Source organism: Bubalus kerabau, chromosome 13, assembly GCF_029407905.1.
Source record: "Bubalus kerabau isolate K-KA32 ecotype Philippines breed swamp buffalo chromosome 13, PCC_UOA_SB_1v2, whole genome shotgun sequence".
Classification (NCBI taxonomy): domain Eukaryota; kingdom Metazoa; phylum Chordata; class Mammalia; order Artiodactyla; family Bovidae; genus Bubalus; species Bubalus kerabau.
Genome location: NC_073636.1, coordinates 75786642 through 75800604, shown reverse-complemented (window position 1 = coordinate 75800604; position 13963 = coordinate 75786642). Strand labels below are relative to the sequence as shown.

The window sequence follows — 13963 nt, the reverse complement described above, 5'->3', positions numbered from 1 at the left end:
TTCAGCACTTTCGTTTTATGGACCAGACATCTGAAGACCAAGAGAGACAGGGATTCACTCAAGGTTGTAACCCAGAGCCAGGGCTCTTGTCTTTGAATTTGGCTGAGTATCAACCTTCACCCTGCCCCATACTCCCCACCTTCACCCTGGCCTGTGTCTTGGTCTTACCCTGCAATTCCCCAACAGAGGATCCATCATAAGCAATTCTCAAAACTCAGAAGCCTCAACGTTAACATAAAACAGGTTTTACTACATAAAATGTTTAAATTTCTGTACAATCCAAGGAATAAAAATGTACAGACTTAGGAGAAACTGTTTGCACATGGCAGGTTAAGGGTTAATAGCCTTAATATACAAAGAACACTTACTAATCAATAAGGGAAAGACAATAAGAAAAAAAAAAGGACAAAAGATATGAGCAGGGGAAGCCAGTCTAAGGAGTCGATGCCAGAGCTTTGGACTTCTGAGGATCCTGAGAGTGGTAAAACTGTTACAACTTGTTAAATAAATGCTTATTCATTATTAAAAGATCCATTTGTAGTGTGGGTTGCACATTACTGCTTGTTAAACCTGTTAACGTGCTAGGAGTCCTCCCAGCTGTCTTATTTACAGTTATAATCATAGGAGAAGCTGGCCAAATGCTGGAGCTATGACCCCTGTGGTGGGACCCACTCCCTGCTCCTCTCCCACCCCTAGCCCTGTGCCTGTGGTCCCTCAGTCCCAAGTAAAGTGGCCTTAAAGTCAAGTTGCCTCTGCAGCTTGGATGGGGCAGACCCAGGAAGAGCTTGGCTGGGGAATCAGGATGCCCAGCCCTGCCCCTCCCTGACTGTGTGATCTTGGCTCCCACCTCTGGACATCAGTTTTCCTATCTGTAAAATGGGTGGGTTGGCACCAATGATATCAGAGGTAACTCTAAGGCTGATGAGCCAACATTTGGAGGGAGGAGTGGCAGCAGGAGATTTGGCACCAACCATCTTCCCTGTCCCCCCACCCCTACCCCGACCACCCCATGCAGAAGGGCATATGCTGATCGAATCACCTGGAACTCAAGGAGTCCTTTTACGTGACTTAGGTCAGAGATATCATTTTACAGATGGAAAGTCAGAGGCCCAGAGAAGAGCAGGGACTCAGGTAAAGTCTCCCAGTCTTCCAGTTAGGACTAGAACCCCGGTCCCTGGATTCCTCCTCTTTCTCCCTGAAAGGGATGCAGAGGCCAGAGACGGCTGCAGAGCCTGAGTTCTGTGGCTCACTGCCCTCCTCTCCCAGCTGCTCTCTCCTCCTCCTTGACTCCATAGAGATCCCTTCCCCAGGACCATAAGCATCCTTGCAGAAGAAGAGGCGTGTCGGGTGTCAGGCTAGCAGTGTCCACCCAGCCAGCCAGACTCCCTCTGTCTCTGCTCTGAAGACAACCCCTGACCCCGAGTGAGTGATGCTCTCTACACTGTCTCTCGCTGGGAGCTGCACAGCCCTTCAGGTTAAGCATTGCCTGTTTCAGGAAGTCCCCAAAGGGGCACCGAAGTCCTACCGAACACCTGCTCCATTTCATTGTGTGCTTAATATCCTTTATCTTAATGACTCCTCTTCCATCACTCTCAACACGAGTCAGTGTGTGCCCAGGGCTGGCAGTGAGCAAATCAGGGCTTGGGGCCAGAGTCCGCCACTTCCTGTGTGACTCTAGGCGAGCCTTGTAACCTCTCTGAGCTTTTCAGTAAATGGAGCTGTCACAGGGAAACATTGGGAGAATAAATGATAGGTATTAGCCCAGTACCTAAGACATAGGGGGAGGTCAATAAAAAGTTGCGGCTATTGTTATCTGAAAAATGGGATTAATAACGTCTACCTGAAAGTTCTTGAGAGGAGGTAATGACATGATGGATCTAAAGCATATGGCAAAATATCCGGTGCTCATTTAGGACCATCCCGGGGCAAGACCAAAACTGACGGCGGCGGTGACTCAGGCAGGGGTGTTTAGCTCATTTGTGGACAAGAGGGGTCCATCCGGGTGGCGCTGGGTGCTTGCTGCAGAGATGACCACCTTGTCAGCTCCCACCTGGGGCTGACCTCAGCCCTGTCCAGCCTCGGGGTGTGACCCAAGCCGGGCACACGAGCATCAAGCCTGGATGAGAACCTGGAGCCCAGGAAGACACACATGATCAATACTAAGCCAATCTCCCACAAGATTACCCTGGCCTCTGATATCTAGTCATAAAGAAAATCACTCAGCACGCTAGGGAGAAGTGAAAAATGCCACGGATTACAGTTTGGGATGTTCTGAGTGAGAGTAAGTGAGTTCGGGATTGTTTCCTGCAGTAAATAATTCATCCACTTTAAATTTCGTTTCTTCTTGCCAACGTCTTTCCGCCCTGCCTCTCCCGCCAGCTCCCTCGCAGACCTGATCTCGCCAAGGCTCCCACCCCACCTCTGTCCAGGTCTTCCCTGCAAGCCAGCAAGGAGCTCGGAAAACAAATGTTTTGAGGCCGTTAATGACACTAATCATCTCTCATTGCTAATTAGTAACACCACCAAGAGAAACTTCTTTGTGACCCAGCCAGAGGACCACCCAGGTAGGAGAGCCTAAGTTGGGGCAGCCTTGGGGAATGTTGAAGCTATGCTGGGGACCCAGGCAAGGGGTAGGGCCCTGAGGAGGGTCAGCCCGCTCGACCAAGGGTGGTCTGGCCAGAGACAGCTCCTGCTCTAGAAGACCCCATCCTCTGCTCCATCAGCTTCATCCTTCAGGGGTGATGGCTTGAGGCAGGGCTGAGACCCAGCCAGGAGGCCGAGAGAGAGATCTGGCAAGCAATGGTCCCTTTACCACAGCACAGGCACTTCAGGGCCCCGAGTCAAAAGCGTTTAAGAGTCAATTGCATTACCTGGGGGACGAGAGGGGGAGAATTAGAGTGGGCGTTTGGGATTGACATATACACACTGCTATATTTAAAACAGCTAACCAACAAAGATCTCCTGAATAGCATGGGCAACTCTGCTCAATGTTCTGTAATAACCTAAATGAGAAAGACTTTGAAAAAGAATAGATGCATTTATACGTACAACTGAATCACTTTGCTGTCGGACCTGAAACTAACACCACATTGCTAATTAACTATACTCCAAAATAAATTTTAAAAAAGGATCAACACAACATTGTAAAGCAACTATACCCCAATTAAAAAAAAAAAAAAAAGGAATTAATTCTGAGACCTGGGGCAACTTTTAACACGAGCAGCTGGGTCTCCAGGAGATAACCACTCAACAAGCAGACCCTGGGGAGGTGCTGGACAGCTGATCTCCAGGAACTCATAGCTTGGCGTGGGGAGACGGATAATAACAGCCAACATTTATGGAGTTTTACTATCTGCCAGTCACTGTGCTAAGATCGTATGCAAATTCATTGATTCCTCCCAACAACCCCCTGAGGTAGGTAGTTTTTTGGGCTGGGATTTGATTTTTTGTTGTTTTTTTGATAGATACTCCTTTTATCTCCATTTTACAGATGAGAAGCCTGAGACGCAGAAAGATCAAGTAATTTATCCACAGTCATGATAAGGCAGAACCAGTAGTGGATTCAGGGAGTCTGGGTCCAAAGTCAGCCTGTTTTAACCACAAAACTTCTATCAGGGACATAAAAGAGTTTTGATTCAGCATGAGCCACACTAGAACAGGGTCCATTTGGGGTTGCAGGAACATGGAGGAAGCAGGCCATGCAGTCTTGGGTAATCAGTGAAGGCTTCCAGGAGGAGGTGAGGTCTGAGAGAGCCTCGAGGGGTGCATGGGAGTTCACTAGGGGAACTGGAGGTGGAAAGCAATTCCAAAAGGTGAGGGCATCATGAGCAAAGCACGGAAATAAGAAAGGGCAGGATTCAAGTGGTCAAGTGATGTCTGAGGATAAGGAGTGAGGTGGGGAACTGTAGGAGACCAAGCGGGGGGGACTGGAGGCTCCAGACGCTATGCCAAGGGCGATAGGGAGCCACGCAGAGAGAGCAGCAGAGAAGAGCTGACGTCAGGAAGCCCCTTCTGGCTATAGGATGAAGGGAGATGGTAGGGAGAGACACATGGGAGACTGGTTATGGGCCAGGAAAAGGCTGGCCGGGGACTGGGGAGGAGGAAACAAATTCAGTAAGTGATTTGGAGGTAAAAGAGGGCAGAGTGAGCAAAGGATTGCAAGCCGGAGGGAGGATAAAAGAGAAGGAGAGTCAGGGAGGTGGGACCCACAGATTCCAGGCAGACAGGAGGAGACCACCGTTCTTCCGCCCTGGTACAGGGGAGCCCTGCCAGGCCTCTCAGGGAGGGGGCACAGCCGGCTGATTTCAGCCCAGCGTGGACTGTAGGGGGGCCCAGCCGCCAGCAGCTGATAAGGCAGAAAAGTGCCCAAGCCTGAAAGATCCCCCTGCCAACTAACGTCTCCTCCTCCGGCACCTTGACTCCCACCGTTTGAGCTTGATTCTCTTGAGTTAGAGCATTGCATGCTCTCTGATGGGGAGATGGTATTACACCTTGAACTCCTCTTACACAGCATTGTAGACAAAGCACACATCATCTTTTTTGCAGGGGCTGCTTTCTGGGGTTCCCTCAGGCAGAATAAATTGTTCCCTCATCTGTGGTGCCAGAATGCCTTGTAGGCTTGCATAGCCCTGGTGATATTAGAGTGAATTGGCGTCTCCCCCTCTGTCTGCTGCATTAGCCTGGGAGTTCCTGGAGGGGCGAGGTGACAAGAGATCCGTCTGTTTGTATGTTTTTGCAAATGAGAACAATTTTGCATGAATGCAATTTTTTAAGCATGTCTCCCCAGACCGAAACCTCTGAAAGGGGTCTCTTGTCCTATTTTATTTTATTTATCATGCTGGAACATTGACTCTTTTTTGGTGTTCGGCTTTATACATTTCAACACACATAGATTCATGTGACCACCAATTGAATGTACTTTGAATTCACATAGATGGTATTATCTTCAGATCCCCACTGGCTTCTTAATCCTTTCATTTCATGTTGTAAAGACCCATCCATGTCTATCACTGTGTACAGTCTGTTGCATGAAGAGCTGCCTAGATCTCCATGCTCTGTATCCTGGCATGTGCCTGACCCCTGCCCCAGGGAGGTCATCCAGGTCACCTCACCTCCCTCCTTCACCACAGATGCATTTGAGATGAGCACCCTCCAAATTTGTCCCTCATGGACATGCTGAGAACTTCCCTGGGATGTATACCCGGAGCAGAATCCCTGGGTCATAGGTCACCATATAAACAAGGATCTCTAAACAGCAGGCCATGGAGAGCCAGGATGCACAGACACGGCTATTTCAGGTGTTAAAAGTTGACACCCTTCCACCCTAGTGGCTAACAGCTGCCTCCCTGTCTTATAAGTCTCCCAAGGGCTCAGCCCACCTTGACCTCCAGCTCCTCTCAGAGCCCCTGACTTCCCCCAGGATCTAGCAAGTAATGGGTTACACCTCACCCAGAAAAGGCCTCCAGGGTCCTATTCTAGTTCCCAATGTCCATTCACAGCTGTTATATATTTAGAATCTTATCCTTGTCCATAATCCTATGTTGGAGAAAGAGCCTGAGCAGGGCCCTAGGGCTTGAAGCTCAAGTCCTCCCCAGCCAGTCTCTGGAAGCCCCCTCCCCTTACTGGAGCACAAGATCAGCACTTTAGGGATGGCCATGGCCTCCCTAAACATGTTTGCAACATTCCCACAGCCACCCTGAGAGCCAAGGAGTGGTTCTCCCCATTTGACAGATGAAGAAACTGAGGCCCAGAAAGTGGGAGTGACTTGCCCAGGGTCACACAGTGATAAGGAGCAGAGTCGGGACCCAAGGGAGTTTGCAGATGGAGATAGAGCCCATTACAGTCCTCCTCTGAGGGGTCCCCACTCCACACCAGATACAGTAAAACTTACCCACCCCCACCTCATGCATCTCTTACGCATGAGTATGGGAGAGGTGAGTTGAATTTCTGTCAACGAGTTGGCACAATGCTAGGTTTTGTAGACATTTAATTAAACACTCATTAATTTCGATTTTGCAGTTTTCATTTTGTGTTTTGGAGCTAATCTTTTTTCTCCTTTTTTCCTTTCACGTCTCTAACTTTTCTGTAGGCCCTCGACAAGAAGATCAAGGGCTCTTCTGAATGCCTGAATGATCACCTGTGGTTCTGAGTCCTGTGGGAAACTGGGCCCAGGTCTGTCCTGGTCTCAATGATGGGCCCTTGGTAGATAACCAGGCTTCAGGTGGTCTGGGGGATGAGGGGGCATAGAATTCAGTCAAGGTGGGATCATTCCCTCAATGGGCCCCAATTCTGCCTCTGAAACTCAACATTCCCAAAGGCAAAGGCTCTCTAGTGCCAGCAGGGTGCTCAGGGTGTCTGAAGGGAGTCAGTGTATTAAAAAGCAGAGACATCACTTTGCCAGTAAAGGTCCATCTACTCAAAGCTATGGTTTTCCCATTAGTCATGTATGGTTGTGAGAGTTGGACCATAAAGAAGGCTGATCACTGAAGAAATGATGCTTTCAAACTGTGGTGTTGGAGAAGACTCTTGAGAGTTCCTTGGACAACAGAGAGATCGAACCAGTCAATCCCAAAGGAAATCAACCCTGAATATTCATTGGAAGGACTGATGCCGAAACGCCAATACTTTGGCCACCTGATGCAAAGAGCCGACTCGTTGGAAAAGACCCTAATGCTAAGAAAGATTGAGGGCAGGAGGAGATGGGGCGACAGAGGATGAGATGGCTGGATGACATCACCAAGTTAATGGACATGAGTTTGAGCAATCTCTGGGAGATAGTGAAGGACAGAGAAGCCTGGTGTGCAGCAGTCCGTGGGGTTGCAAGGAGTCGGACATGGCTTAGCAACTGAACAGCAACAGGGAGTGAACACAGAGATTCTCTGAAGCTAGCAGTTGGGGTGAGGGTGGGGGATTCCTGGTGGAGAATGGAAGATACTGGCAGGCTTTTAAAAAGACATTTATTTATTTGGCTGCATTGGATCTTAGTTGTGGCTCACAGGATCATTTTTTCGGGCACAGGCTCAGTAGTTGCTGTTCGTGGGTTTAGTTTCCTCTTGGCACGTGGGATCTTAGTTCCCTGACCAGGGATGAAACCGCATCCCCTGCATTGGAAGGTGGATTCTTAGCTACTGGACCACCAGGGAAGTCTCTGGAAGGCTTTTTTTTTAAGGTAGAGAGGAAGAGAGAAGAGTGGAGATCTGGAATGCCAGGATTCCAAGCCTAGAGCCCTGGTCCAGATTAATAATAGTGTCAATCAGGATCTATTGGGCACATTCTGGGGATCAGGCGCTGGCCTCCCATCATTTTAGTTCATTCTCATGATATCTGTGGGATGCAGGCAGGGCAACCCAGTACAGCATGTGTGGATCCATCAGAACATCCACCATTGATGCCGGAGCAAGTCCTTGAGCTACCCAAAGGAGCTGACCTTCTGGATTGTGGGCAGGAGAGGGGTCCTAGGTGGGACTCGGATGGTAGCAGGGAAGAGCACTGGGTCCATTGGCTGTTCACAGACCAGTCTGGAAGCACTGCAATATTTGAACAAGCCCCGCTGAATATCAGTTCAGGTTATGGATATTTTATCATCATCTCCACTTTACAGTCAAGGAACTAGGCTTGGAGAAGTGTGGGGCCTTGCCACCTGTAGGCGGGAGGTGCTCCTGAATTCAGACATCCATCTGGCCAAGTCCAGGGCTCATCCCTTTTATCATGAAGTGCCTAGCTTCCTCATTCTGGCTGTTTTCTCTTTCCCCAAAGGGCCTTGACGGAGGCTTCAGGCTGCAACCTCCAGTTTGAAGGATGGCAGCTTAAGCAGGAGACAGAGAAGGGTTAACTAGTGGTGGTCACGGCACCTGGTGGTCATGGCATGCCCCTCAGGCCTGGCGCCTACCCTAGACTTTCATCTCTATGGGCTCCAGGTGAGATAAGCTGAAGCCTGGCCCGACAGGGATGCGACAGCGTGGTTTCCCTTTGATTCCCTGGGTGGCTGCCTGCTCCAAGCCCAGAATCAAAAGCAGGCAGCAGTGGCCAGGGCCTCGGGGCCCCCAGCATGGCGGCCTCGGTGTCCCCTTCTACCTGCTTGGCCTGGGCCGCCGCTAGGGCTCCCCTTATGCCAGATGCTCGGGGACCAGGCAGAGCAGGATGCAGGCTGAGGCAGGCACTGGGACACAGGGGAGAAGGGACAACAATGTAAAGCCAGGGCACTAGGGACTCAGACCCAGCATGGGGGGATTGCAGGTGGGGGTCCAGTGAGGAGAGAGCACGGGCCTGCGAGAAGCACAGGGGCTGAGCCCCCCAGTCCCCTGCAACCTCCTAGGGTTTGGGCAGGTCTCAAGGTGAGAGCTGTGGGGGACCCAGGGAGGAAAGGCAACGAATTTAAAAGGAATTAGTCAGGAGAAGGTGACAGGCCCATTCTGAAGCAAGATGAATGGGTTTCAGTTGGTGAAAATGATTCTAATTTATAATCTGCTTCTTGCTGCCGCTCGCCAATTAATTCTCTATAGATACATAAATAGGCCGCGTGTTTGCTTTGCTTCAAACATAATAAACATTACACTCCGTCCTCTTCTTTTGTGCCGGTTCCTGTCACGGCATTAGTCCCCACAGCTAATTCCTCACACCTGTCTCTGCCACTCAGGGGAGCAGAGCTGAGAGGGGAGGAAGTGCCCAGCTCCAGGAAACCCGTGGCACGGAGAGATAAATGACCGATCCAGAAGCGTGGGCACCTGCAGCAAGGCTGGGCTCCCCACCAGCCCAGGAGAGACCTCAGCAGGCAGGCAGGGAGGGAGAGGGATGGAAGGAGGGGAGCCCCAGCCTCCTGTGCCACAAACTTAGAGGCCATCTCCCCACGGAAGGAGCGAGCAAATCACCCATCATTACCCTCTGTCCTTACATCACTGACCCCAGCCCGATGGGCTTCAGACACACGTGCCTCCTGGCTCTTCCTCAAACACACCCAGCCAGCCTCTGCTCCTGGCTTTTGCACTTGCCCAGAAGGCTCTTTCCCTCAAGAGCCACCTCCTTTGTGTCTTGTCTTTCTTCATATATCTCATCTATCAGTGGGATATTTCCCAGACCCCCCTTCCCAAAGCAGAAACACCACCCCACTTTGACACTCTTGGTGCCCTGTACTGCTTTAAATCGCCCCTTAGCACTGTCTGACATACCAAGTATTATACTACTTACCCTATTTATTGTTCATGGGGTTCTCAAGGCAAGAATTCTGAAGTGGTTTGCCATTCCCTTCTCCAGTGGACCATGATTTGTCAGAGCTCTCCACCATGACCCGTCCGTCTTGGGTGGCCCTACACAGCATGGCTCATAGTTTCATTGAGTTAGACAAGGCTGCGGTCCATGTGATCAGATTGGTCCATGTATTGTCTTCCCCAGCTGGAATGGGAGCCCTTGAAGGGCAACCCCACGCTCACTGCTGTATCTTCCATGCCTTGGGACATCGTAGATGTTCATTATTTGTTGAATGAATGAATGAGGTGGCAAAGGGAGGGGCGGGAGAAGCAGAGGAGGCCCAAAGACTGAAATGATTTCTCTGTCTGGCTCGTTGTCTCACCCAGGTGCCCTGGCAAGACCAAGGCATGGAGAGGGGGGTTAACTTGCCCAAGGTGGTACTGTGGGCTGTTGCTGGAACAAGGACCAGGATCTCAGGCCTGAGCTCCCCTCTAGGGCAGCTCAGACCCCCTTAGCATATATGCCTCATGATAATTCTTCCAGACTGGGTGTGGGGAAACGGAAACTCAAGGAGGCAGCATGACTTACCCAAGGCCCCAGCTGTTTATTTAGTGAAATGACTGTGTATCTGCTGTAAAAATAGGCACTGATTCAGAAGCAGTGACCCAGACAGATAAGATCCCTGCCTCAGACTTCCCTGATGGTCCAGTGGTAAAGAATCCGCCTGCCAATGCAGGGGACATGGGTTCGATCCCTGGTCTGGGAAGATCCCACATACTGCAGGGTAAGTAGGCCAGAGCAACACAGCTACTGAGCCCGTGCACTGCAACCAGAGAAGCCACCACTATGAGAAACCAGCACACCACAGCTAGAGATTAGCCTCCGCTCACTGCAGCTAGAGGAAGCCCACACAGCAACGGAGACCCAGCGCAGCCAAAGGAAAAAAGAGAGAGCCAGGGATTTGTCCCAAAACACACAGAGAATTGGGGCCAGAGCCAGGACTGGGAGATCTCAGACTTCCTGGGGTGACTAGCTCCCTCTCTGCTGTTTCTTTCTCTTTTTCTGCTCTTTCTTAGTGGACCATGATTCATGATGTCCTCCTCAGTCTGACAGTCAAGGATACTCATGTGGGGCACCAAGAGGGAAGAAACAGGGGATGTGTATTCCAGGTCCAATGGAGGGCAGAGGTGGGTGAGCTTCTTGACATTTGGTGTGATGGCACTGAAGCTGGGTTTTGAAGCCTCAATAGGAGTTTCCAGAGAGACAAAAGAAGACAGAGATATCCAAAGCGGGCAGGAGTGGCTTTATAAAAGCTCAGAGTGCAATTAAAAAAAAAAAAAAAATATATATATATATATATATATATATATACTAAAAGTATTTGGCATTCCCAGGATGTAAGGGATGAGAAGGAAGTAGCAAGAGTTAGAGCTGGAGAGGTGCTGATGTTGGAGCAGTAATGGGCTTTCAGGCCACTGCAGAGAAGCTATTTTCAGATGGGTTATCCTGCCTTATCAGAGCCAGGTGAGTGAGGTGGTACAGCAAGGGCCTCCAGGGAGGGAAAACCCAGCTTCTCCAATGACTACTGGAGCTCAGCAAGTCACCCCATGGTGGGTCTCTCCCCCAAACCCCCTGCTGATTCTTCTCCCCTCCTCCCGCTGGCTGCTCTTCTCCAGGCCAGGAATAGAACCTCACATCTGACAATCCTCAGCGGTGTTTAAATTTAATGGGCCCTCCTGCTTTTTTCCTCAGCACCTGGGCTGGGCGCCCTGCAGCAGCCTGGGGAGAGGCAGGTGAATAATTCAGGGAGAGTGGAGTGTTTGAAGTGTTGGGGAGGGGGCAGTGTGTGGCAGGGCTGTCTCACTCTCCCGCCCCAGGGAAGGGGTCCGGGAGGGATGGTCCAGGTGCTCTGCTGGTGCTGTTCTGCTCTTGCTGTGTCTTTAGGGCCTTTCAGGAAAGGCCCTAAAGGGGGCCTAAAGGGCCCCAGGGGAGCCCTCTTCCCATCTCCAGGCAGCCACCTGCAGTGTGGGACCTCAAGGCTGCAGACACTGTGTCAGGCTGAAGGGAAAGGAGGGGAAGAAGGGAGAGGCGGTGGGCTGCTTGGATGTGGATCCAAAGAGAAGGGACAGAGTGTGTGTCTGGGGGTGGAGGGAGGCAGAAGGCTGGGGTCTAGTCTCAGCCTGAGGGTCCAAGGGCTGGGTCGGGGATTGGGATGCAAGCAGAGAAGGGAGAGAGCTTCTCAGAGGCCCAGAGGTGTGTCTGCTGTCCATGGTGCTGCCACAGCCTGGCCCCCAGTGGCCATCCGAGACCCACACAAGTTCCTCCTGCTCAGAAGTTCCCCAGGCACTGAGCTCCTTCTTACACATCAACCCAACCCACCCACATCCTCAAACAGAGCAGGCTTTCCATGTTCTAGCTTTTCAGCCATTTTCCTTCCTCTCTTCTTTCACTCATTATTTCAACCAATATTTATTGAGCATCTACTAGGCAGTATCCACGGGATTCAGCAGCCCACAAAACAAACTCAGTCTTTTAACTCCTGGAACTTGTCTTCCATCCCTACACTCCCTCCCTTGAGAAGAAAGGGGGAGAGAGGAGGAAGGAGCCTGGCTTTAAGTCCTTTTCTGTCCTTGACTTGCTCTGAGTCTCGGGCTCATCGCTTTCGCCCCTCTACACCTTCCCCTTCTGGAGCATAGGGCTGATCACCCCCCCTTTCCAGGTTGTTGTTCTCTTTATTAATTACAGCAAACATTTATTCTAAGTGTTGACATGGATTCGCTCATTCACCCAGTCCTTTGGCGTAGGCACTGTTAGCATCGTGCCTGTTTTACCTATGAGGCAACGGAGACGTGGATAGATGAAGTCACTTGCCGAGGATGACACTGCAGGTAAGTGGGGTGATGGGTTTTGAACCTAGACAGTCTGGCCCCAGGATGAACACGGTGGGGTGGTGTTTAAGTGCGCAGCGGGCGTTGGGCGCCTGGGGCTCCCCGCAGCGCGCCTGGTCCCTCCCTGGTGGCCTCGCCCCACCTGACCTCCGCCCCGCCCCGCCCCTGCGCTCCGGGTCTCCAGGGTGGAGGAAGCCTGGGGTCTGTAGAGGCCCAGAGCGCTTCGAGCTCCTCGTGGGGGGCCTTCCATCCTCGTCCCGGTCCCAGGTCCCTTCCTGGGAGGGGCTGGGGTGCTCCCTGACTGCCCCCGCGACGCCCCCCGGCGTGCTGGAGGCCCCAGTCCCCGCGCTGACATTTCTTTGGTTGTTCATGTCACGGCCCTTCAGTCTGCGCAGTTTTACAAATGTGCTGCGGAGATGAAAGGCGCCGGGAACAGCGACTGGAGAGCAAGTTCGGAAAAGCTTTTAACTTCCAGCTCCTACAGACAAAACGGGAGGAGGGGGAGGAGAGGGGAGGAGGGGAAAAATAAAGGGAGGACAGAGGAGGAGAGGGGGGAAAGAGGGGAAGGGAGGGAGGGAGGAGAGGATGAGAAGGAAAGAAGGAAGGAAGGGGAGAGGAAGGTAGAAAGGGGAAAGGGAGGCATTGAGTGAGGGAGAGGAGGGAAGACAGACAGCGGGAGGAGGAAGATGGGGACAGAGAGCCACAATAAGGCGGGTGGAGGGAAGGCAGTGGGAGACCGAGGGACATGGAGAGAAAGAGACAGAGAGGTGGCAGAGAGAATGAATGAGCGAGGGTGGACAGACAGAGTAGAAAGTGGACAGAGAAAGACAAACACAGAGACACAGCTAGGGGGAGAGAGAGAGAGAGGAAATAGCCAGAGAGAAGAATAGAAGGACAGCTAGAAAGAAACAAATAAGGGCCAGACACTAAGAGAGAAAGGGTCAGGGAGACCAGGGACACCAAAAATACCAATGGACAGAAGACAGAGGGTGACTGAGCAGGGAGGGAGGACAGTCGGACAGTGGGTGAGAAGGCAACAGACACATAGAGAAATGAACAAGGAGACAGAGAGGGAGAGAAGGCCTGCAGGTGAGGACAGAGAGGCGCGAGGCCCCGTGGGTTCTGGCTGCTGAGTAAAGAAATACAGAAAAGGAGGGCCAGGGAGAAGAGCAGAGCCTGGAGCTGAGGGCAGCCTGCCTGCTTGATGCTGGTGCAAACTCTTGAGCAGACCCTGCCATTAAGGTGCTCAGGTGGGAGCAGTGGGAGCAGTGGTTCTCAGTCGAGGAGGGGAGGTGATTCTGTTTCTCAGGAGAGGTTTGGCAATGCCTGGATACATTTTTGGTTGTCACACAGAGGGTGGGGATTGGGGAATGTGCTGGCACCCAGTGTAGAGGCCAGGGATGCTGCTAAATATCCTACAAGATACAGGACAGCCCCGCACAACTAAGAATGATCTGACCCCAGATGTTAATAGTGCCATGGTGGAGAAACCCTGGGCTGAGGGAGGGAAATACCATGGAGCCAAGGGACAATTCCAAAGGAAAACATGCCCTGTCTCAGGACAGTGTTGGAAGCATCTGATGGAAGTGAAAAGAGGACTTTTACAAACCTCTCTTCGGATTCGTTCTAGCCCTGTGCCCCACGCTCTCCCACCCCTCCTATTCCATCCCTGTGCCTGGCAGAGCAGTATCTCCCTCATTTGTACACTCACCAGGCTCTAATGTAATCCCACACAGGTTTGGACCTCTGACTGAGTGCCTGCGATGCATGAGGCACCTTGCTTGCTGGGAGGGGTATCGCACACCAGTTCAGTATGCAGCTCTGGTATGGTTTGAATCCCAGCTCTGCCACAAACTACTAGTGTGACCTGGGGCAGTTTCTCAGTGCCTCAG

At 51.6% G+C, this 13963-nt stretch overlaps 1 long non-coding RNA gene across 1 annotated transcript; it reads left to right on the top strand.

The window, feature by feature from the left end:
* The first annotated feature begins 3217 nt into the window (after positions 1-3217).
* Positions 3218-7876, top strand: LOC129625123 (uncharacterized). Its single transcript, XR_008701266.1, has 3 exons — positions 3218-3414; positions 6089-6171; positions 7756-7876. It is a non-coding gene; the product is annotated as an uncharacterized LOC129625123 (long non-coding RNA).
* The last annotated feature ends 6087 nt before the right edge of the window (positions 7877-13963 follow it).